We start from the raw sequence: 26,847 nt of genomic DNA on the forward strand, positions 1-26,847 counted from the left end.
AAAACAATGCTTTAAGTATTTATTTTGGGGTATATTGTGGTGGTTTCTGCCCTGCACTGAGAAATATAGTTCCCAAAACTACAAATGTTGTCAAGGAAACCTTATACACAAATCTACTGCAGCGTATGCATATCACAACATGTGATTTAACCGTGACATTATTGTTATTAAATCATGGCTTTGAGCGCCTTTCAGCCAATCTCAATGCTTGTTTTCATCAACCCATTGTATAAATAGGACATATTCATTCATAGATTAAAGGCGAAATCTGTAATTTCGTCCAACGAGTATCAACTGAAGTTGCATGCAACTCAGTCAAGTTTATCCCCATCTCTCATTGATGCTATGCATTTCACATGTTGTGTATGATATTATGGAAACAATATGTTGGAGCTAAATGCTCTAATAGTACTGTTTTTATGTTTTGGTTGTTTTGACATGGTTGGTGGAGGCTGTCAGGCCTTGTCTTGGATTAAGGGAGGCATCAGGCAGACATACTGTATGTCCTTTCTGCTTTTGTATTGGGGGGGTGGGTTGGGGGTTTTATCTGGGTGAAATATAATTTTTATCTCACTTCATTCAGAATGACAGTTCTTCAAAATCGCTGCACACCAAGGGATATTCATTACTTTTTGTAAACCCGCCTGGGTACCCCGTCAACATTTCATCTTCCTTCATCTCTCATCTATTTCACTCTCCCAGAAAGCCCATTTTTCCTGCCAATTTCCCTGCTTTACTTTGCTATGACCTTCTGGCGTAAATTGCTTGGCTTGTGTTATTCACAGTTTGAGATTTACCAGGAATAATATTTCTCCATAGGATTTCCCGCATTCTTAGGTGCCCAATAACTCGTGCCGATAAACCCAGAAAATTCAGTCTCTCTTGCTTTTTTGTATCTCCTCTGTGTATGACAGCTTAGGGCTGTCTGATGGTGGGTTGCTGTCTAAAGAAATTAACATGTTTAGAGAGTGAATGTGACAGTTGTCCTTATGTAGCCTAACACAATACCTCGTGCTGCTTTAGATATTAGATCAGTGGTTCATGTGGGTTTGTTGATGATTCCACCCCTTGAGTAGTTATTTTATTTTTGCTTCAAGGGTCCAGCTGTTTTCCATGGTATTTATGTTTAACTCTGGTATTTAGTCTAGATTATAAGGCCTGGTAAATCATCTCTAATTTAGACTCATTATAATTATAAGGACTTTGGGAAGATGAGTTTTCTCTATGAAGATTTATTTTTGCATACACATTTACATTGTACCATACCTCAATTACCTTAAGATATTTGTTATTGAAAGACAATATCAGAAAACCAGTTTACACAGTGGGTGAATAAAGTTTTCTATAACTTGCCCTAAAGCGGGGAGCTGGAGTGCAGGAGTACCTGCAGGCATTAAGTAGACAGCAAGTACACAGCAGGAATGGTGGTGAGATTGAAGGACTTCAATTGTAGGTCCTTACTCTCTTTGAATCTTTTAAGCTACAGTTCTTTCTCTTGTGTTGTACCACAGTACAAAACGTACAAAAGAAAGTGCACTTAATTCACAGATATACCTAAACTCTAACCAGATGAGGGGCTATTACGATCTCCACTCTCATTTGTGGGACATAATGGTGTCTGCATCTCTCTCTGGGTGCATTGCACCAGCAAGATGTGTTGTGACCATTTAGAATATTGGAAAAACTAGGAGGGCTTTAATCTTTCTTCATTATTTTCCCATTATTGATAAATGCTCTTGTAATGCATTCCTCCTCTTATAAATGAAACACTTTGACTCTTTCTCCATCCCTCATGTTTCCCTGTTGTACCTTTCACCTGCTTTCATCTGTAACAGCGGACGTAAGTAAGTGTGGCGACCAAATGAATTCCACTTGGAGATAAAAGGATAATTGACTTGGTAAACATCAGGGTCAGGGCAAACGCATTGTAAGAGGTTGTTAAGAGGTGCTTTGTCTCATTTCTGTACGCATATTACCATTGTTGCTATTTGCAGTGGGGATGAAACCTTGTCCACTGAGGGCTACCTACCAACAAACAAGATTTCAAAGATCAATAGGACAGAGACATCAAGGACATTTGGCTTGTCTGTCAGAATAGAATGTGTCATGTGTGAATCATGGCTTTGCAGAATTGTCACTGACATACGGTAGTGTCCTTAGAGCTTAAGAAATACCATAGTTTTCCTTTATTCTCAGGAAAGGTGACTTTTGAGAAACATTCACAGCAAGACATAGTTAGGAATTCAATAAATTCAAGTTAGTGTGTAGGATAGGCATACTTTGAAAAAATAGATTAAACATAACTATCAAATGTGCTGAATGAGTGTAGCCTTAGACAATATTAATGTTCAAGGTAATGTCACCAGCATTCTAAATAAGTTAAATATTGACAGCAAAATATTGGTGATGTAGTTGACAGCATAAACTATGTTTGGTGGCCACAAGGTCACATTGACATGTTCTTTCTCTCTAAAAATCTCTCTCTAAAAATGGGTAACAAGCAAGCAAATGTTCCGCCATATTCACATTATAACCCAATTACCTGCAGAACATTGCATGCCTGAGAGAGAACAGAAGTGACATGGTTAATGTTCTATGTGCATTGAGAACTCCCTTTCTAATAGAATGAACCCTCATGTAATTTCTTCTGATGATTTGTGAGTCATGCTGTCTTTTACCCAAACCCATCTAATCACTCTGCTTTCTTTCTTGTTTTTGATAGAATTGTGAACAGGATAACATCCCTAGAGATGTATCATTCTGTTTACAAAAGGGGCCTTGATGGAACAACATTACAAACCAGGCTGTCAGTAATACAAACAATAGATCAAATTCATAAGAAAGCAAGTTCCATCTGCTCCCACTATTTTCAATTGGTCAAATTCTATTTGAGGCAAATTGAATGGGTTACCATTTTCATTTCAACAAACCATTGCATTTTTTTTTAGAGACACAGTGCCTTCAGAGCGTTAGATGGACAGGGAGAGTAGTGGTCATTCTTCCCATCCCAGAGGCCCAAGCAGCTGATAACTTAGGAGCATGTGACCAAGTGGAGCTTATTCTGACTGCTTGTCCACAGAGATGAGTTGGAAAGGGAAAAAAAGCACTGCTCAAATAACTTATTGAGACCTTTTTCTTCATATCTAGCACCAGTGTCTTTTGTCTGAGGATGACAAGCTACCTTGAAAAATCCACAATGGGAGCTCTTTCAATTAAAGTTAGGCCAGTTGTCTGAAAGTGTTGCTTAGCTGCAACGCAATTCATGGTGAAGTTTGATAGTTTTGCTGTTGCACCATACAAGCTGTGATCATTTTTGATCACAATGAAGATTTGCCATTTTGGGTCTACCTGTTGCCTCTATTCTTAATAAAATAGCTGTCATTTATAGTAGCCTTGATTGCCATGGTTCCAGGTTCCTTCTATAACGCCTGTAGTGTGTTCAAAATGCTTGAGATGTTAAATGAACGGCGTTACAAAATGTTGCCAGTAAAATAAGATTATAATTTGCAATTATTTGTGTATGTTAACTTCATATCACAAGCGTAGATACTGTTACTTATGACATTAATGTTTATATCAGAAATATTCAGCAAAATCTCTGTGCCCAATGAAATCAATACAACTTGTAAAGCTTGGTTGTTGGCCTGCTGGATCTTGACTGCATCAATGACTTGCTATCCCTCCATGAGAGAAGTACCACAGATGCCAGGAGGCTCGAATCAATGCAACAATATAGCATCTAGCTATAGAACTCAAGACTATACCATGACAATGGGCCCATGATTTGGATCCCAGTGTAGTCCGGTTCTTGCCTGGTTGGGTGGAGTTTGCACTTAATTTCAGATTTATGTGCCCTGCTGCGTACACTGAATGACCTGCTCAGAACTGATGTCCAACCTGGCAACGGGGGAGGAGTTGAAAATAAAACAAGAATGAAACGCACGTGGTGGAAACATTGAGCATCAACACTGAAGAAAAGTTCAGATCATTGATGAATATACTTTACAGCAGCCTCGACATTAGAGGCAAATGAGACTGCCATTATACTGCTATTGCACATTTTTGTAACATACAGCTGTCTTTTTCCTTTTTTAAAGGAGAGTGTAATTCCACCCTCCTTTCATATTCATATTGATTTCTAATAAAAAAGGAAACAGATGTGAGGGATGACAGAGCAGAAATGGTAGCACTAAACTCATGATCTTCGGGGGAGGACGTGCAGGACCACTAAGCTAGCAGGGTGCGCACAGCTGCCATCTTTCATTGGTGATGACATTCAACACTCCTGGCTCCCCTGTGTGATGGTACCGCTCACATAGTTTAGACATTGCAAAACGAGTGCAACTGGTAATTCACCCAGTATTTACCCATCAATGGTAGCATCTAATCAAAATGCCAAGTTGACAGTAGGGAAAAAACCTGACAAGTTCCTTGTATCTTAGATGAGATGCAGTCCACACTCCATGGCTGTTGCCAAGTTTCACTCGCGGACTAAGCCAATGGGCTGGCATCCTCTACATGTCTACAAAGGTACCAACCATCTTAACAGTGGGGACCTACAAGTGGCTTGTTTTGGCCTAGACCTACAGGTATGGATATTTTCCGGATGTTTACCTGTACAGTTGGTCTCAATCACACTTGAGCTATGGACACGTATAACCTGGAAGCATCTGTCTGGAGTCTCCCTAAAATCCTGACGACCCTAAATGGATGCACCCACTGAGAATTGAATAACATAAACAAGAGGACTTTTATCAAAATGTGTCTGAATGTTACAATTTTGCCTGGGTTAGTAATATTATCTCACTTACTCCAACAATGCAGGATCAACTGTTGTTTATTAATCTGTCAGGAATATGACTGCACCAGCCAATCCCAGGAAACCCTAATGAAAAAATTATTTTATTCCTACTGTAAAAACGATCATAACCGTAGTAAACCAAGTTGGCTTGTGAAATGGAGGAAATTGTGAGTAGGACATGAAGATAAAGATGAATAAAATAGCAACAGAATGAACGATGAAGTGAGGCAAGAGGAAGAAAAAATAAAACAGTTTTTGGATTAAGCATGCATTGAAAAAAGAGAAGAATCTGAATTCCCGGGTCCTAATCTTTCGCTCCAAGCGCTGCACTGCTAAGCTCTGGTTTGGGATGACAGGTCCCCCACCTGGACAAGCTTGGACAATGTCTCTGCAATGTCTCGTTTCTGTGGGAACAGTGCAGCACAGACGGCTAATCACGTCCGGAACCAAAGGCACCTGCCCTATCTGCCTCTACATTTGGTTGGGAATCTTTAAAGAGGCTAAACCTCACTTTCATGCTTGTCTTTTATTCACGGTAAGTGCTTATCGAAACCGAGCTGTTGCCACTGCCCCATCTTCCCTCCCACAAGCTTGGAGAATGCTTGACGTAAGTACAGCCAATCTGGGTAAATACGAATCTCTCCTTACTGTCACTGCTGGCATATTATGCCCCTGAGGGAACATTCTTTTCATAATATCATAAGCTGCTTAGCGGTGTGCTTCTATTTAAGGCATACATATTAATAGCTATAAGGAAATCATATTTGAACTGTTCCCTGCAATCAATGTCTTTCGGATTGCTGTTATACTTTGTATAAGAAGGTGCTAATAACTTGAAGGCACTTACATTGGGCGATCTAATCCCTTTGTATGATAAAGGCTTGCCTTGGCAGGAGAGTGTGCCAGATCACAGGACAAGGTGCTCATAAGGTTTAGTCCCTCACATCAGAACCTAGCTCTTTTCCCCTCTCCCTCTCATCACCAGTTAAACTAGAAATATGCAAAAGGCCCAACAGCTTAATGCACCCCATAACAACTAAAAGCAGTGCACTTGACATTTGAACCTCCCCCTCGCATAATTGTCAAATAATAATTTGTGGCCTACGAGTGACTTGTGTTCAACCTGAAAGTGGCCTGAAAGTAGTAGATGGCATTTGGGTTGACAGTGACTTGACAGAACACTTGGAGGTTAAGAATATTGTATAATGTTGTTTTGTATAATGGAAGGTTTTGCTATTACCTCAATCTTTACAGTATTAGTAAACTCTAAAGCATGTGCTTTGGGTAAAAGAGAGGAAGAAAAGGGAGGCATCTAAGGGTGTTTTGGAAGGAGTGGTAGCAAACTTTCCTGGAGGAAGTAATTCTTCCTCTGGCCAGCATTAGCAATTATGTTGCTGTTCGTTTATTGACTCCCCACCAAGAGATTATTTACTCTGTATCCCAAACTGACAGATATCGTTTATCCATCCCTGCGACAAAGACAGAGAACGAGACACTGATTGTGTTTTCCTCGTTTCTGATCATTGCCTAATTACTTAACTAATGCTCTCTCTCCGATTAAGGCAGTAGCACTGGGTCCTGGTAGCAGGTTCTTGCTTTTCATGATACAGTTTGATGCTATGACATTGCCTTTTATCATACGTTAAGTACTGTTGCCTTTAGGAGTTATCAATTAGCCAATACTCTATATCATATTATCTCCCATCACAATGGAGGGTCATTCTCGTATATGGTAATTACATCCGGCATAGTACTTTTGCCAACTTAGGAGGATTGATCACAGCATTGGCAAGGTTATTGATTTTCCAACACAGATGTTGAAAAAGGGGGACATTATGTCGCCTGCCCTCTTGAAAAGTCATACCTGATGCGTCTGAATTGAAGTTCTGACCAGAGTGAGTGGTCGCAAATCATTAGACCAAGCTCCACCCTCAACCGAATATTCACAATAAAGTATTATTAAACTGTTATTCTTAGCATTGATGATATACAAACTCCAAACTTTATCCTGAGAGCTAGCCTTTGTGAAGTATGTAAACAACCACCTACCCCTGAATAAGTCATACTAATAATAAGAGCATTGCAACCTTTGAAATCTTCTCAGTGCTCTGTTTATGTAGTGATCAGGATGTAGGCAGAGTCTCTTGGTTCCAGCAGGGGGTGCTGGGTCACAGTGGTAAGAGCCAGTGAGCAGGAGGGAGAACTTGGCGCCGGTGCTGGGGCATGGCTCTCTGAGCCCGGATGAGTGCCTCAATTGTGAGGATATGTTCCTCTAAGCCTCTGGTTGACAGCAACACAGTGCTCTTATTTAAAGCAATTTCAAACATGTCTTGTCTGACAAGTTTTAAATCCTACTTAACACCCCGTAACAGCCACGAGTTTACTGTCAGAATTAAAGAACAGAATTCTCAAAGGGAGAGAAATTATCACTTTCATTTTGTTCGCCTCCGTTGTGTATAAGGGACATGGCAGGCATGTTTACCTAGGGATGAATATATTATTACCAATTTGCAACACAATGCTTTTCATCCTGCAGAAAAGGCTGTTGAAAAGTTTACCTTATACTTTAATTGCTGCCATTATGGATCAAGGAATAAAGGCAAGCCCGAGCCTCAGTGGATGACTGGGTGTTAGACTTAAAGGGCACAGTAATGTTTTAGGAGATCATACCCTTTAAAGGGGTTTTATAAGATAGCATTGGTAATGGATGTAAACCTGTATGATTATTATTTCCCCCTTTTCCTCCTTTTGTAAATGTAACAAATGTGCAATGACATTTGAAGACATATCTGTTGCCTACAACACCATAGTATAGCGTTTATTATGAGTTCACCTTATATCCAAGCCTTCTGCGTATTTGACTCATATGCTTTATTGTTTTTTATTTGGTTAAATACATGTGCAAGTTGTTGTCTTAAATGTCCTAATTGCTAACCTTTTTGTGTGATATCTTTAATCAACAGTTATTGCATGGTTATTTCAATAAATATACCACAATCCTTTAGTGAGAAAAAGCCTATATTTACATTAAGACATTGTGTAACAGATCTAGGCCTGCCTTAGAATTGCCTCATGTCGTGCATGGAGAGATGGGCTTTCTTACTCAGATTCCATTTTTGTTTTTATCAGTCCTGAAAAGCAAAAACAAATCTCCAAATGTAACAATCTTCCTCCTGTCCTCCCTGCGATTGCATGTGAGGAGGTGAGGTGATAAGCACACTGGTACGTGTTGTTGCTGTGTGAAAGACACCCTTTATCGGCTCATACCTCTGACTTGTGCTTAGTCTAGTCAGCCAGAGAAATATGAAGGAAATCTGATAGTGGAATGGTCCCATCTCAAAATCAGTGCGAGTGCACGCTTAGCTCTCTGATGTTTATGCTGCCCGGCCTTCTGTTCTCAAAGGAAAAATGTCAATAGAGTGTTTCAGGACGGATCTTGCCAATGGGAGGGTGTCTTGTGACTAACTCAGCCAGTTTATTGGTATAGCCTATGTAGCAATGTACAATTATAATTAAGAAGCTGAACAAAGGTGAACAAAGTTGCTGTTAGACGACTGCTTGAATATGACAGGTATTTTAATATGTTCATTCTCTATATGTGCCTGTTTTTAGAATTAAGTTGTATATTTGTGGCTGTGTCAGAGTATGTATATTAATATTGTTAATATGTTATTTGGGATAATGTGCATGTCCGTAGTGACTGAGTGTGTGTGTGTATTATATGTGTGTGTCTGTATGTATGTGTGTGTCTGTATGTATGTGAGAGATAACCAGTCTGTGTGTGTGTGTGTGTGTGTGTGTGTGTGTGTGTGTGTGTGTGTGTGTGTGTTGGGGGGGTGGGGGGGGGGCAGGGTAATTGCAGGGCTGGAATCATGGCAGTGAGACAGGCCGCCCCCTCACAGCGGGGCGAGGGAGGCTCTGTAATTACCCCTGTAAGAGAGGTCCTCTCTGAGGTCATCAGCAGGCACGTCACAGCTCTGTAGCCTTGTGTTGCTTCTGTTTGCTCACAGAAAACACTGATTAGACATTCTGTGGTGGAATGTGTGTCCACAGACTACCAATTAATAATACAATTTAAAAACATACAGCAATACCAAAGTCAAATATACTCACTTTTTTTTTCATTTGATTACCTGGGTATAGTTAATTGCACTGAAGCCTCCATGAATATATACTGTTTCAACTAGCCTACTATGTTAATGTGTTATTTATTCTCATGAAAATTACACAGATGATAATGTAAATATTTGTATTTCTGTCTGCTAAGGTACTTCTTTTACTGTAGGTATTCTACTGTGATGTTACATCCTTTGCATTTAAGATCTTCTACTTGGATTTGTTTATGTGATGTAATCAACCTATTTATCTGAACCAGGTGTGTGTGCTCTCACTCTATGGTCACTCACTAATGGTTAAGTAAACCGAAATGTTTGTCTTTCACTTTACACTTTTTGGGCATCATGTCCTAAATAAATGTTACATCATGTCCTAAATAAATAATTACATATTTTAGCATCTGAGCCTCCGGTTTTTTTCCATGTTTCAGATGTGTGCGGATATCTATCATTTCCATATTCCACTGAACATCCTCTCATCAACCTCTTAATAGCTCTAACACTTAGATGGTTTCATTCTTTTTTTAGTCTTGCCAAAATGTATTTATTCTTACCATGAAGTAAATTACATACGCTTTGCTTATATATACACTACATTTCATGATGCAGTGTACAAATCTATATCCCCAAATGAAATGTAATGATAATATTTAAGGCTTATATGCAACACATTACTGTTGGTAATGCTAGCTAGAAACCTTAGCATTGGTGCCTTTTGGAAAACTATAGCATAATTCATCATTTACGGTTTATGTTGCAAATATACTGTAGTTAAAGGCAACACGTGTTCTTTTTGTTCACTGTGCTGATCAGGTAAGCAAGTAATTCCATGCCTAATTGAAAAGTGCAACAGAGCATTTTGTGTCTGTGGGCCAGTCAGCTGTAGGTGTCCCCTGTCATATTATGATTTTAAATTAATTAAATTCAAATTGAAGTGTGTATGTTAACTTTGCTTTACATGCATTTCATGCACTGTTCTGTATTGTGTTGATATTAATAATGACAGCTCTCAAGCTGTCAAAATTCACTGTTGACTTTATCATAAGCTGTCAACAGTTTTCTCTGTAAGCAAGGCCTCATTAGTGAACTTAGTTGTTTATCCCGTCACCGTGAGGGCTTTGGTTCCTATTATTGCATTGTTGACCATCTCCCAAAAAACAGGTGATGGTTGCAATTAGTTTAATGCTGAACTCAATGTGCTATAAAGGAACATTCTTTTTCTCATCATAATACTGAAAGGAGGGAAAGCTGTTGGGTGAAACACGCCTTTAATGTGGCGATGTAATGGTGATATTGGCATCAGTGAATACAAAGAGGAATGATGTTCTTGTTTAGAGTTACATTTTGTTTCAAGAACATCTGGGCTAAGATACATGCCAAGTTAAGACAAACAAACAGGACTTCCGGTCAGCGCGAGTATGGTGTAGACGCGTATTCTCGTTTGTCCCACCGACTTTATAAAATCTTAGACTTTAGCCCCCCTTTTACACATCTTTATCACGAAAAAACGAGTAAAGACAACTCCTAATCACGGACCACATTAGAGGATGACTTCAAAAGCTACCAGAAGTACTAAAAAGGACGAAACCTCTACTAAAGATATCGCCGCAGCTAGCCACGTGGATATGGAAGCCATAGCCGCCATGCTACGAGAACACAGAACAGCCCTTTCGACTGACTTCAAGACTGCCTTCTCAATACTTGAGGCAAAACTGGACTCAATGCAATCCAAAGTAGACGACCAGGATAGACGAGTGCTATCTCTTGAGACCAATGCCAACTCAGTCAGCGATAGCATCAGTGCCCTTGAAACCAACTGCGCAGCACTAGCCGACGCCAATGCAAAATTACAAGCTAAACTGCTAGATCTGGAAAGCCGCAGCAGGCGCAACAATATACGCATCATAGGCTTACCGGAGTCAGTAGAGGGCACCCATCCCACCGAATTCTTTACCGGGCTCTTGGTGGAGGTACTCGGGGACCAAATCCTAGATTCACCGCCGGAATTAGACCGGGCCCATCGATCCCTTGCAGCCAAACCAACAGCAGGAGCGAAGCCTCGGTCCGTCGTCATCTGCTTCCACAGGTTCCAGACCCGCGACCTCGTCATTCGTGAATCCCGCAAAATGAGAGGCAAACTCCAGTACCGCGGCAACCCAATCCACATCTTTGAGGACTACAGTCCAGACGTGTTGAACCAGCGAGCTGAATATCGAGAAGTCATGAAGGAACTGTACAACCTGGGCCTCAGACCAGCTCTACACTACCCAGCCAAGCTGTTTGTCACACCTAAGGACGGCGGCAAGAAGAAACGGCTCTTCTCCGTCAAGGAAGCACAGGAGTTTGCGTCTTCAAATCACACTCCGTAACACCGACCGCTCTGATACAGGTTACAGCACTGAACAGTCTACCTCGACTGAAGAGATCTACGTAGCCCTTGGGCGCTGTAGCCTACTCGGGGCCCGTCAACATGCCGTGAGTTGGATATTCAGCTGTGGAGCAGATTAGCTCTGTAGGCTAGGCAGCTAACCGTCTATCCTAAACGGATCATTTGTATTTTTGTTCTGTTCTTCCGTATGTTCTATTAATTAAGTGGCTACGTTCTGTGAGTATAAGTCGTTCTGTGAGTATAAGTCGTTCTGTGATAATAAGTCGTTCTGTGAGTATAAGACGCCACCATAGCCTTATATGCAATTGTCATTAACTTGCTCAAACGAACTTGTAGGCACCTTAACCTGTTGGATGGCAATACTCATTATATTTTCTGTGTTGTATATTACAAAATGTTCACCTTGTATATTACATTCCTCAAAAGGTTAGCCCGTATATAGCCTATGTTCTCATTTTCCCCTCAGGATTTCATTATTACCTTGCACAAACGAACTCGTAGGCACTTTGGCCTGTTTGATGGCAATACTCGTTATATATTTGTGTTGTATATTTATAATGTTTATAAATTTATGTATGTAAGTTAAGGGGCATTCTCTTTAGTTCGGTGGGCCGTGAGTTTTAGACAAGGAGCCCAAGAGATGCTTTCCAGTACAAGGAGCTGCCCTTCTGGTAGTCTCCAGGCTAGGGACGGGTGGGGGGTGGGTTTATTGTTTATGTTTATTATTTTTCTTTTGCCAGCTTATTCTAGTTTTCTCCGCGACAACAATTATCTACCCTGCTTTACAAACATAGACAATGACACAGAACACTAATTCAACTCAAGTGCAAAGAGGAGGTTACAAGTTTGTGAGCTGGAACGTAAGAGGATTGGGTCACGTCATGAAGAGGGCCAAAGTATTTGCTCACCTGAAATCTTTATCGGTGGACATAATGTTTCTACAAGAAACACACATAAAGCACGTCGCTAAGGGGAGACTCAAGGTTAGTTGGGTTGACCAATTATATCAATCGACCTTTAGCGCTAAGGCGCGAGGGGTGGCAATCTTGATCAGGAAAAATGTTCCCTTCGTTCACAATTCCACAATGAGCGATCCAAATGGTAGATTCCTCATAGTAGCTGGCGTTTTAAACTCTGTCCCTATAACATTAGTGAACCTGTATGCCCCCAATTTCGATGACCCATCATTCTTTCAAAAGGTCTTCAATGCGATCCCCAACATCGCAGAGACTAACATTCTAATTGGGGGTGACTTTAACTGCGTCTTGGACCCTCTGTTAGATAAGCAGTCGTCAAAATCTCTCCAGCAATCCAACTCCAGTATCCGTCTCAATACGTTGATAAATAACCTCAATCTAGTTGATATATGGAGACTTACACACCCCACAGTTAGAGATTTCTCCTTTTATTCTCCAGTCCATAAGTCTTACTCGCGCATTGATTACTTCCTGCTAGACTCCAAACTGCTATCATCTGTCAAAGCTGTATCCTATCATCCCATTATCATATCTGATCACTCAATACTTTCCATGGAACTGAATATTGGGGAGCCCAGAGCTGGAGGCCGCCAATGGCGCTTTGATCCTACACTTCTACTCGATGAGGAGTTCACTAGGTTCTTGCAAGAACAGATCTCCCTCTTTATCTCGGAGAATGACACCGGAGATGTTAATGACTCCATATTATGGGAATCCCTAAAGGCGGTGATCAGAGGTCACATAATAGCATTTGCCTCTAATAAAAGGAAAAGGGAGAACAGTAGATTGAAAGATATAGAACGAGACCTTTCTACTCAGGAACATCTGTTTAAGAACCATCCAGATGATGCTACTCTTGAGTCAATCACCAACCTAAAACATGAACACAATACCATCTTGTCACAAAGAGTAGCCGCACTGCTTGCTAGGACGCAACAAAAATACTTTGAGTTGGGTGACAAACCCCATAGTTTACTTGCAAGGCAGCTGAGACACACACAAGCCACTCGTGCTATCCATAAAATAAGGGACAGAAAAGGTAAACCTATAACAGACCCGGTTGAGTTAAACAAATGTTTCGCACAATTCTATGAGGAGCTATATCAATCCAAATGTAAAACAACGGACCCCCACCTAGTGAACCAATTCTTGATCAACAGCCAACTCCCCACACTCGACGAAGAAGCAGCAAAGACATTGGACTCCGATATAACATTGGATGAGATTAAAACAGCTATCTCTCAATTTCCTAATAACAAAGCCCCTGGCCCTGACGGGTTCATCATTGAATTCTACAAAAAATACCTACCAAGCCTGGCCCCATTACTTTTACGAATGTTCATACATTCAAAAGAAACCTCTGTGCTACCCAATACACTATACATGGCAAACATTGCTCTGATCCTAAAGAAAGATAGAGATCCACTGGAAATGTCATCCTACCGTCCTATATCACTTCTCCAAATGGAGACTAAAGTGTTGAGCAAAGTGCTAGCAAATAGATTATGCAAATACATAGCCAAATTAATACATCCTGACCAAACTGGTTTTGTCCCGGGCCGACACATATATTTCAACTTACGCCGACTCTTCAACATCATGTATCATAACCACACAGACGAGGCCATAGTAATAGCCTTGGATGCCGAAAAAGCTTTCGATTACATAGAATGGAAATACATGTTGTCCACCTTAAAACACTTTGGTTTTGGTAAAGGGTTTATTAACTGGATTGAAATCATATATGCTCATCCTCAAGCATCAATTATTACTAATTGTGAGGTTTCGCAACCCTTCCATCTTCAGAGAGGCGTGCGCCAAGGGTGCTCCTGTTCACCTTATCTCTTCAACCTAGCCATTGAGGTTCTAGCCAGTCAAATTAGAGCGAATCAGGAGATTGCCCCAATTCGCATCCACAACACAGTTAACAGTCTGTCTCTATTCGCTGACGACATCACATTATTTCTGTCGCACCCTAAAACATCCGTCCCACCATTATTACGTTTAATAGACACTTTTGGAAGCTTTTCTGGATACAAGATAAACTGGGAGAAGAGCGAACTGATGCCCATATCAGACAAAATAGACCTAGGTTTCCTACAAACCACTCCCTTTAAATTGTCAATGGACCAATTCAAAACTTTAGGTATAATCGCCACACGTGAACACGGGAAACTCCTGAAAAGTAACTGGGAACCCAAGATGCATCAGCTAAAGCAGAATATTGAATTTTGGAATACATTACCTATCTCACTGGTTGGCCGCATTAATGCCATAAAATTGGTTGCCCTCCCACGTTTCTTATACATTTTTCAATCCATCCCTGTATTTATCCCCCTCTCCTATTTTAAGAAGTTGGACTCCATCTTATCATCTTTTATTTGGAACAACAAAACGGCCAGAATATCTAAAAAACATCTATGTAAATCCAAAACAGAAGGTGGCTTCGGTTTACCGCAATTTAAATTGTACTACTGGGCAGCCAATCTGAATGCACTTTCCTACTGGCGCAGCTGCCTGCCGACAGTCCACACTCATGAGAGCAGACCCTCGTGGCTCCAACTTGAACTAGCCACATGCAATCGTACTTCCCTCCCTGCAATACTCAATAACCCAGTCAGGACAAAGATCCCAACCTACATAAACAACCCTATCATTCTTCACTCCTTAAAGATATGGAAACAAATCCAATCTTTCCTTAAACTCCCTAAGGTCTACTTGGACAGCCCAATCTGCCACAACCATGCCTTTCCCCCTGCACTGGCTGACCCAATCTTTTCCATCTGGAAGGACAGAAATATTGCCACAATAAGGGACATGTATGTTGATGGGTACCTTGCTTCTTTCCAACAACTGCAACAGACTTACGCTCTCCCGACATCACACTTCTTTAGATACCTACAGGTTAGGAATTTTATTAGGATCCATCTACCACACTTTGAACAAATGCCCAAACATAACACACTAGACAGCATCCTTCGACATACACCAGGCATCAAAGGTTCAGTCTCTTTTCTGTATGACACTCTGCAGGCGAACGTAGTGATCTCCAATGTTAAACTGAAAGCCGACTGGGAACAGGAACTCGCTATTGAAATAACTGAGGAAGTCTGGGAGGCAATACTCGAGAGAATACATCATAGCTCTATAAATGCAAGACACTCCCTAATACAATTCAAGGTAGTTCACAGACTCCATTATTCAAAGTCAAGGCTACACTCCATCTATCCCAATGTCTCCCCCTTGTGCGACAAATGCAAACAAGGGACTGGAACTCTCACCCACCAGCTCTGGTCCTGCCCAAAACTAAATTCCTATTGGACCCTTATATTTGACTACATAGCAAAGGCATTCAATAAATCTATCAATCCTGACCCTCTACTTGCTATCTTTGGATCAGTGGTAGTTAACACATCCATCAACAGACATGAGAAGCAAGCCATCTCTCTCTGTACACTGTTGGCCAAACGCCTTATCTTACAACAGTGGAAGTCAGAGACTAGCCCACTATTCCGGCAGTGGCTTAGGGAGCTGGGGAACGTGCTCCATATGGAGAGGCTCCGCTATAAACTCACCAGCAGAGATTCCATCTTCCTGAAAACATGGCAACCCCTACTAGACAAATGGGCAGCCGCCTGTGATAAGGATCCTCCGTAGCCTCTCATCCGAAACACTTGAATGCATACACAACACGATTACATTTTAGTTATCACAATATACTGTTGTACACTCTGTAGGCCGTTAACGTTGCCATCATAATTTATATTATTAGCCGGTGCTAACTCAATGAATACCTCTGTTCCTTTTATTTCACTCTCAATTTCACTTTCAACTTCCTCTTGCTACTTTCGTTTTTATTGTTATTATATTACTATGCTTTCATATTTGCGGTGTACATCTGTGTATAAGAGTGTGTGCGTGTATTATGTGTGTATGTGTATGTATGTAAGTGTGTGTATGTATGTACATATATACGTACTACTCTTCTTTTACCTGAATCTTGTCTAGTACACTAAGCTTACTTGTCATGTTTTAGTTTCTACTTTTATGCTGGCTTTTATTTATTTATTTTATTATTATTATTATTATTATTATTATTTTTATCTATTTTTTTTTTTTTTTCTTGTGGGTGGGGGGGAGGGGGGGGCCTTGGGGCCCTGTGTTGTTTTTGTTGTTGTTGTTAAAATTTAGAAAACCTGAAGGAGGACCAGTGTATCTTAATCCTGTACAACCCCTATGTTTCCTTCAATAAATATATATATAAAAAAAAAAAAAGACAAACAAACAAATAGTGGAAATTCAACTTTTATTTGAGACTACACACTTACTTTTATTGTTTTTCTCTGAGTAACAGGTAATGAGTTAGATTTGCAAACAGCAAACAGGTGACACACAAAGATCCCATAGCAGCGATGAATACTCATAACCTGCAAGGCTGCATACTGTTGTTGAAATGTTGCATTTTGTCATGGTGTACAATGTATAATCTCAAATTCAAATGAGCTGATTTTCAACTTTGTTGTAACTTTTAAGCAACGTGAAGATGTGATATTTATGTTTAATATCATCTATTGTTGTATGTGATAAGCTCTCGCAAGGAACCTCTTATCTCCTTACCATATCAAGGTCTTTGCATGTCACACTCCCACCTGGGTTGTATCGTCTGTTGAGCACCTTTGATTTCCCAGTCCTTTCTAGGTATTCCAGAATGACTGGGAGGTCTTTGAGAAAACTGAACAAAGCCAGACATTTGTTACCAACTTTTGCCACCATCAACGGCAACATCTTGTTTGTCAGCTGAGCAGAGCAAATGGGAGTGTGGATAGGGGTATTTGGAGGTGAAATAAAGGAGATGGTATCCCAGGTAAATGAGGGAAGGTTCACACAGTATAATGAAGGCCGGACCCATGTCTTCATGGTTGATGTGTATCTAAAAGGCTTGGTAAATACTGTTTCTGAACAGAAGGTTTAATCTGCAGATATACATATCCCCTGCAACCACCGGCCCCACATGAGGGCCAGCGCTATCTTTTGGATCACTTGTATTCTTTACAAGTCTTTTTTTTATCGTAGGGGTTAGAAAAATGCTGGACTGCATCAGAGTTTAACTCTTTCTCAGTTTGACTCTGATTTTTGGGATGGGATTATTTTACCCCCAAAATGTTTTTCTCTATTTTTGTTTACCGATTATTATGTTAAGATTATTATGTTTTGTTAACTCATATTAAAATGGTTTTAATAACTAAATGCTAGGCCATAATATAATTAAATATTTGCCAACAGTACTTTTTCTTATTCTTATTTTTTGGCTTGTATATTAATAAACTCTTGTCTCTTTCACAGCATAAACCCACGGGGATAGCAGAGAATCTCTTTTAGGCCCTGTCATCACATCTTGATTCCTCCAGAGAGACTAGAGAGATTAGGCAGAGAGGCCTACAGGTATATGAAATAGAGCACTGACAGGGCATGACCCTGACACACTTGGTGGAATCCTAACTCAAGAGCCGCGCGTGTAAATACAATCTGGTGCAAATTTCCCATTGACATCAATGCCAGATTTACACAAATGCTGAATCTTGAGTTACGATTCCACCCTTTATGGCCTATAGTTGGTGACGGTGTAGACAATTAACAATACCGGAGAGAAATAACATAAAATGACTGGTTGCCGATCTTATTCCAAAATTACTAATTGTTATTAGAATCCATAAATCTATTATTATTATTTTTTTATTTTAAATCAATTCAATTATCTGCACTCTTTAAAAAGTTCTAGTTAGTACCAAAAAGGAGTTCTTAATTTGTCCCTATAGGGGTACACTTTAAAGAACCCATTTGGGTTCCATGTAGAACCCTTTTAGGTTCCATGTTAAACTCTTTTCAGTTCCATTTAGAACCGTTTCCAAAGAGGGTTCTAAATAGACCCCAAAGGGTCTAGATGGAACCCAAAAGGGTTCTTCAAATAGAAACAAATTAAGAACCTTTTTTTTCTAAGAGTGTACATGAGCACACAGTAGTTGGCCTGTGAGGTGCTCTATTGAGAGTGTTATGGACACGGTTTCGTTAGAGTTTAAAGTGGGAACATTTTGTCAGAGGAGTGAAATGTTGTTGGCATAGCAGCTGGAATTTTTTTTATGTACTGTATATTAGAACACAAGTTGGAGCACATGTCAAGGCAGGTCACAATTGTGACGAAGAATGGAAACCTTACCATTCAGTACCAAGGCCTTGGTTTAGAAGGTGCAGGTTGTGTGTCCTCTCCTGAACAGATTGTTTCCTTTTCTTCTGTCACTGCAATTGAGGAACGATTGCTGAGGAGAAAAAAGAGTAGGAAAAAGGTCAACTGGATGTGAAGCTCCTATTATCAGCAATCTTCCCCTGGCTTCCACAAGCAGCTTGTTTCTAAGCTGCAACCTAGCCAAGCATGAAGGGAATATAATTTCAGCCAATCTCCCGGTAGCTTGGGTGCACAGAAAGCCATTGTAGGCCAGCAAAATGGTCACAATAGACTCACTGGCCCCCTGATAAAGATCTGCATAGGTAATGCCAGGGCAGCAATAAACACAATTTTTGCTTCCTCGCATTCAACCAAACTCCCTCACTGCTCTGACCACTGTTTGTCCCTTGGCATTGAAAGTGATGGATAGCATTTTTGTTGCGTATAATTGCAAGGGCCGTAGAATGGCGGAAATTGATTAATTTCCTCAGTGAATAATGCATTACCCGGACATTTATTTACTGTTTATCTGGCTACGCAGCCAACAGCTTTGTTTGCTCTCTTAAACTTTCCAACTCCTAATTTCTTTGCCTTTGAAAAGAGTCCTGGGACTGAAAAGCATCCAGTCACATTGGTAGTATTTGTAGCACCATAACTTGAATATCAAAGCTGAAAGCAGGGCAGTTTACCAAGCCTCACACATAGGCCATTGTATTGTATCTGAGTAGGGTAAGGAAGATGAAATCTAGCTTTCTGGATTAGAGTCATCAATTTGTAAACAATATCTAGAAGTTGGTGATTTGTGACATTGTCATCATCAAGTGTTTATTATAGATTGCTGAATGCTGTATTAAGTGCATTTCTCTATTCTATCTAACCTCGCAAGCACAATGTATTGGCTTCTATGCACTCACCTCCTGTCCTTGTGAAATCATAGTACAGTATATGGTGATATGTAATATAATAGCAAGGTCATAGCAGTATAGTGGTGCCTTTTATTACCTCTATATTAACTATTAATATCGGAATTTTGTCTATTGCTGCTACTGTACAGTGCACTCCACTATAATTACATCCACCCTGGACAATTATAACTCCAAACCAAGTTCTTCTGCAAAATTATCCTAGTAACAGAAATACATCTGTTCATTCATCAAATGAAAGCAGCATCATACAGTATTCATACAGCATCTTCTCTAACGTTTTTGTGCAGCCCTCTGCTCATACTAACCCTGAATGAAGGAGCAATAACTTTTACTGACACCCCAGCACCCTCAACTCTAGTCAGCTCAACTTAATCACAACTGTCCCGCACAACATTGTTGTCTCTACGTTGTGTTGGGATACAACCTCATGTTGCATTGGCACCAACCTCTCCACAACATTAGAAGGACACCAATTAACATTCAGTTCCACATTGGTAAAAGGATATTAACATTTAACTATAACTTTCAATTCCATATGCTCTCACTGACCACTATTGTGGAAGATAGCGTACATTTATGGAAAAAGTCATTGGGGCACAACAACTGATCCATGTCTCCTGTTAGAGGGAGGTTCAACAATCCAGTTTAGGATTCTTTATTCCACATATGACGGGATGAACAACAATTGGATGAAAGTATGACGTATGATGACAGGTGTGGTTATATTCTCAGACTCACACACCGAAGCACAAAACACTTGCAACCGCTGCAAGCTACACAGAACGTGAATGTGCAATTGTTCACATGCACAGTGCTGATGAGTGTTGCAGCCACACTGAAATTCCAGAAAATATTGCTGACCGTGACTTCAAACCAAACAGGTAGTCCTCTACAACTCTCTGTCTAAGTGCCCTCTGCCAGTCAAATGTACTGTAGGCCTACCACCTTTTCTTTGTTGACATCATCTTTACCTCATCATCTTTGACTGATTTGAACTGCGGCATTGTATATTGTAGGTGTATATGTCAATTTTACTTTAGATGCTATACATAAATTATAGTGCTGATCAGTTGATATTAATTATTATTCCTAAAATGAATTGGACTTTGAAGTTCAGAACAAGTCAAAACAGTGAGTTTGGTGTGATGGCAGGTATACAGAAGATAGAATTCTCAACATTTAAAAAGGGAAACAACTACAGTAGCTATTGAAGATACACCAGATCTGTCCACCACTAAATCTGTGCATTGTCTAATCCGAAAGGCTGCTATTTCAGGGTGTGTTGAAGTAGCCACAATACACATTCCCATCTTGTGTTTAATCTTCCACAGAACTGCCTCAACCAAGTTTTTGTGTTGATGAGGGACTCTGTGTAGAAAGATCAAAACAAGTGGTTTGAACAGGGAAAAATGTGTTATATTTTCGCAATAAAAATTTGCAAGATGTTCTGCAAGATGTTAACTTATTTTAGAAATGGCACTGAATCAGTGATGCCTTTCGGTAGCAATACAAGTTAGTTGATCATGATTAGGTATTTCGAAAAAATGTGTCCTAAAATCAAATCACAATTCTCAAAACTCAGGTCATTGTGGGCATAAGCATAAGCTGTTTGTGCTTTCCTCAAAATACCATAATGATCAATGCTCCTGCGATTGCTTATTACCTAGGGGGAAGACAAGTACTCGTGGACCTGATTTTGTTCAAGAGAAATTGGAATTTACTTGCCATTTCTCAAAAGATTTGACCCTGCTATTCATACCATTTTTCATTCTTGACAATGAATAAAATGAATGAAGAACCGAAAATTCTGTAATATGTTCAGATGTTTCACAACATAAAATTATGTCCCAGATAGTATGAAAGGATTTCTCCTCAGCCAAGCCTGACAGAGAATATACAATCTTACTGCTTTTGTCTCCTTAGTTAAATTGCATTGCAGGGTTCACAGGGTGGGGTCAACATTTTGTACCAGCATTGTGTGAGAAAAAGATATTTCAGACAGAAGAGCCATTGGTGTTGCCTTGGTAGAGTCAAATTTGTCCTGCGCTTGCGCACTCTGTATTGTGAGAAAAAGCCACACTCTCTCACACTGGCACGTCTCAGATAGAAGAATGCTGCTATTGCTTGAGGTAAGGAGAAGCAATGGCCACTTAATTAACCTCTCCTGCCTCCCTCCGCCACAACAATTTTCCCTGTGACTCACTTTAATGGTTTAATGACCTTGCTGTCAAGTAAGACTGAGAAGGACTGAATCAAGTTATGATTTAATTAAAAGAGTGCATATGTTTAAGACTGTACCTACCTACACAGATGTAGAAACACAAGGGTTGAGGGAGCAGACAGAAATGACCCCACCATAAAATATTTAAAATGACAGAGTGAAGCTAAGTGTAACTAACCAGAATTGGGTAACAGGCAGCTTATATTTGAGGGTACCGTTGTGTGGTAGTTTCACAAGTTATGCCCAGTTTGGACAAGTAGTGCTGGATTTATCCACCATATGGTGCTAGTGTCCCTTTGTGAAATTTACAAAAAAAAGGGTCAGTGTTACATTTATGCTAAAAACTTTGTGTATGCGCTACTGATTATGGACTTGCGTATCACTGATTGACAGTGTCTGATTACCAGAACTTGCTCTGATATTGTAATATCTTATAAATTCCCCAAAACCATCAGGGGAATTGTGCCAACATCTCTAATGAATCCAGGTAAGATTTTCATATTTACTATTTTACTCACAGTGGCAGTTTTGTGACTGTTCCCTGACCACCCTGTATTCATTCCCCAACTTAAGTCTCCGATCCCTCACTGCCCTACACTATGTAGAGGAATACTTATCGAGACAGATTCTCACTCGCTATTCAATTTAATCTCTAAGTTCAAGTATGATTGAGTATGTGCCTTGAGCGGCGTACGGTCTCATCTGGAATAGAACTCTACCAGCTCAGACAATGACGGAGAGACACCATGGTCACCTATGACAGCCCAGCTGACTGTCACGCACACAGCCAGTCCGCTGATGCAGGCCTGATGAGAATGAAATGACTTCATAATGGTAGGGGTGTTCCTGGGTTTATGAAACGATATGATAATCCTCTTTTCACACAATGGTGATAATGATCATTATTATGGCAGGGGAGTAGGGGGCGAGGAAATGGTTCGGAATGGAGACTTTGCTGCATAATCCTCCAGCCTTGAAAGGTTAAATACAGATTTTAATATTATGATCCCCCCTCTCCCGTTGCCAATGAAAATGATAGTACAGTATTTGAACCCAATATGCATATTGTGCATTTTACTTTACTGAGAAACATGAGTGACATAATGGCACTACACTTAAGAGGAAATATACAGTACTGTACTGATTTATGCTTTTGAAATGTGTTGAAAATTACTATGTTGAAGGATGAAGGAGTGACCAAGTGTACCGGCAGTGTAGGCTATATGAATGTTACAACTAGCGAGGCTACAGACTCAGCAATGCATGACAGCAGAAGCAATATAACCTGGTTTCTTAAATCTATTTTCTTGAATTGTGGTAAATGTGTATTAGTTATACAAACTGTACATTAGTATTTGTCTTTCTAAATCTTCAGGGTCCCAAATATCTGCTTGAAATGTTGTAATGGTCAACAGGTGGTGGGTACACAAAGACAGGCTAAGCCCCAGGATTTTGTTTATTGACAAGTGTATTTCATTAGATTAATCACCTGTAGGTGACATCTTGTGTAGTGATTGATACAGTAAATCAAGGATTAGAGGAGAAGAATTTAATATCTTAAATGGACTGTTAACAAAAACAACAGACACAAAGCCATATGTTTGCTAAGCAGGGTACAGGTTGTTTTTGTTGCCTTTGAGACCTGACATCACAGACCATCACAGACAAATATTACATTTAGGGCTCTTGAGAGTCATAGTGTTGTACTATGTACTGCTACATGTTTGTCATCTATGACTTTGTACACCAGTAAGCAGACCATATCAGGCTGTTAAACTGATTAAACTTGTTCTAAATCATAGTATCAAGAGGTATACTAAGCCATGGACTCTCCATTTGTTTATTCTCCGGGGCTAGGGGGAGGGCTTACCACAGAGAAACTGTCCCTTGCAGAACATGATCTGCTGAAATTGGTTCCTATGGCTGCTTAATACCGTAATCCCATGGAGAGGGGTTATGATGGATTTCTTAGAAATGTCAGCCAATCTGCAGGTTCCTACAGTAAACACTGACGCTTGCAGTGGGTTGCATTTTAGAATGGACCTACCTGTGACAGTTCAAGCAAGGTACTCATTAGAAAGTGGCGTTTAAATTGACTTAGATTAAATCCTTGTATGATTTACATGTTGTTCAAATAGTAATTTGGTGGCCTCATTTTCTCCCCCTTGGTCCCACCTGTTCACTAGGAAATAACCCATGATGCTTTGCTTTGATTGTAATTTATACACAGAGGTCAAGGAAACCTTGTAAGCTGTACATGTTATTAAATCTGGTGTAGTCTGAAAATGTGTAGGACACTACATTTAATGACATGTACTGCTTATAGAACTAAAACAGAGATGGCCAATAGAGCAAAAAAGTTCTGTGAAACTGAAAAGGACAGAGAGGGAGGAGAGTGACTACCTTGAGATTACTTTTTCGTTACAGATTTAAGGCGTTGTGAGACAGTCTTTTGAAGCATTAAATAATGTTCAGCTCTACAGTGGTGCTCTACTCACCTCAATAGTCAGGCGACTAATGACTCCCTGAGAGGGGTGGCATACAGCATGCTGTATCCAGCAGAGTTGGGGCGAATTCCTTTTTTTCAATTCCATCAATTCAGGAAGTGTTGAAATTCAAATTCCAAATCCTTTTATTTTGAAATTTACAGTAGAAGAACATATACAGTTGAGTGGCTGACTATTTGAACATAATCAGTACCACTGGATGACACACACACAAATACACACACACATACAGCACTAGTTTACTTCCCCATTTGGCATAAGCGCTTCTAGTCAGAAGATCGTCACCCCATTCCAGTTGGTAAAGGCCAGTGGTCTCATTTTCAGAAACACATGCCACACCACTGACTTGCCTAGCGCTTGCTTCAATTTTGTTCTTATTTTCTTCATCCAGTACTGTTCTGATCTCTCAGTTGAATTTCAGTGGTAGGTTACTGGGTCAGTCTGGACTGCCCAGTGATTTGGTATTTGAGTGAGCTGCTGTGTAGGGTCATGCTGTCTGTGTGGTAATTCCAGTGCAGTATCCCACTCACTCTTTGCCTTAATTAGGCAGCTTGTCTCATTGTGGTGAAAAGGAGCAGCTGGGTGAGAAAAGAATAGAAAACAAACCCATTTATCCTGAAGAATTTATGTCAAGGCCCAGCACGCTCAAGAAATCATAAGTTTTAGTGGCATAATGAGATTTAGATTTTCCCTTCCATTGCAAAGAATCACAGGGCCTGAAGCGTTTTCTGCCACAAATCTACTCCCTAAAAATGGAGGGCATTGGAAGTGTGTGCCTGTGTGTGTGTCTGAATGTGAAATAGAGTGAGTGTGAGTGTGGAGTGGGGGGTTGTGTAGTTTGTGCCAAATTTCAAACATGATTTACATTCTGAATGTAATGTATTAAAACGTTGACAGGGCAAAAGGGATTCACAAGATGCTGCATTAGAAACTCAATTTCTGTGATGAATTGCCTGAAGCCAGTGAATCACAAACTGCTCCCTCCCACCTTCTCCGACTCACCCCCTCCCATGGCTCAGAAGTTTTTTTTGTCAAAATCTTCTTAAACCTCTCTCTTAATCTGATCTGCTGAATGTGAGAGGGTGAAAGGATTTCCAGACTAAAAAAGCATTCATTTTTCGCCTTGTTGTGCATCGCTTTTCTAAGTGCTGGGTCAGTAATATTCAAAAATCGCTTTGCTCCTCGTCTTCTGGTTGGCTTAGGCTCACTGATGTCCTTTTCTCCCTGACTCTTCCCTCGTCATGTGTGTCTTTAAGCTGTGGCCAAAAGCTGCCGTCACAACACACTCAATTTAAACATTGATGTTTTAAGTATTATTTACAAACTTATACTCTGTAATGTCCAGATACTGTAGGCCTACATTGTAGGTGGTATACTCCACTGGAGTAGTAGTTTAAAGCAGTATTGGGGAAGCTACTCTGAAAATGTATTTAACTAGATTACCAATTACTTTACAAGGGAAGAAGTTTAACTACACTACCCTTAAGAGAAATATACAGTTGTGTGTCAAACTAAACCTACTTTGAAAAAGGTTAGGGTAACATAGAAACTACTTCATTGAACACACGGCAGTCAGTTACTGAAAGATTACCAGTCCATGTGATTGAAAGGGTATGATTGAAACACTGAAATCACTGGGAGGGAAAATGTAGGTGGAGGAAAGTGGGGAGAGTGGAGGCGGTGAGGGAATTCAAGGGCTGGAATATTAGATTAAAATAGCTTACTTCACAGCTACAGTAGCTACACTGCTACATGGCAAAAAAGTAGTTAACTACTGGAAACACTACAAGGATTTGAATTTAGTTTAACTAACACCACACTACTGCAAAATGTAGTTAAATTGATAGTTGAATTACATGTAGTGGAGCCACTCCCTAACACTGGTTTACAGGGTAGACAATTTTGGGTTTGACTGTAGGTGACTGTATAGTTTTGTGTTTTACTTCTCATGACCATTACTGTTCACTTGATTTAAACCCCAAGTTCACTCATATCTACCCTTAAATTCTTGCATTGCATTATAAAAGCAGCAAAGGCCATATGACCTTATGTCTGCTATAGTTAAGCATTGATGTTAGCAAAGCTGTGACTATTTTGCGGTGTCTAGTGACTCATGTCCCTGAGGAGCGATGTCAGGGACTAGCAAGGTGGTGGCGGTATAAAAATGGAAGTGTATTGATAAGGTCACATCTTTGAGATGCCCCATGCCTTTTGGTTTTAGCCCTGCCATGTGACCTCCAGCGGGCTGCTGTAGTATCAAAATGTCTGTGGGAGTGTTGAGAACTCATGGATAGAAATACTGCATGGGCTTGAAAATAGTCGGTCATCACTTGATGATGACGGTAAATATCACTTGAAATGGCGACCTTAAAACGAATAATTATTAGTCATTAATTCTACTGAGATAAGAGTATGTGGACAAATGTTATAATATAAACATTCAAGAGAATGCTGAAAGCAATATAATAAATAACAGGAAAGAGCAGGTATTCTTGAACACATCAAGTGTCTGATTCATTGTTCTTTTTGGCTTGTGTTTGATATGGATGATTGCACCGCCCCATGTGATTGTGTCTCTCCTCCATTGTTCTTCTTGATTCACAGCAGCCGTACAATGCTGTAATATCACTGTAGCTTTACATGGGCTGAATGTGGCACATGCTTGTTGAGAATAGTCTTAAGTAATGCAAG

This window comes from Argentina silus (genome assembly GCF_951799395.1).
Source record: "Argentina silus genome assembly, chromosome: 6".
Lineage (NCBI taxonomy): Eukaryota > Metazoa > Chordata > Actinopteri > Argentiniformes > Argentinidae > Argentina > Argentina silus.